Here is a 210-nt window from a genome sequence, read left to right as displayed (position 1 = left end):
GGCGCTCCCCTCCGCAGCCGTAAAGGCTTTATTTCCCGATTCGAGCATTACAGGTGGAGCAGCAACGCTGCCTCCGTGCTGCGGCCGGGGCGGTGAGTTCGGTGTCGAGTCTGTGCTGTGGGAGAGCAGCACGTTTGAGCGCCGAAGCGGCTGCGGATCCAGAATTTGGTGGAACTGAGCCCAGCGCAGGGAAGAGCCAGGGCGGCTTGT

The sequence above is a fragment of the Buceros rhinoceros genome, unplaced genomic scaffold (genome assembly GCF_000710305.1).
Source record: "Buceros rhinoceros silvestris isolate BGI_N320 unplaced genomic scaffold, ASM71030v1 scaffold24825, whole genome shotgun sequence".
NCBI lineage: Eukaryota > Metazoa > Chordata > Aves > Bucerotiformes > Bucerotidae > Buceros > Buceros rhinoceros.
This window is presented reverse-complemented; position numbering follows the sequence as displayed.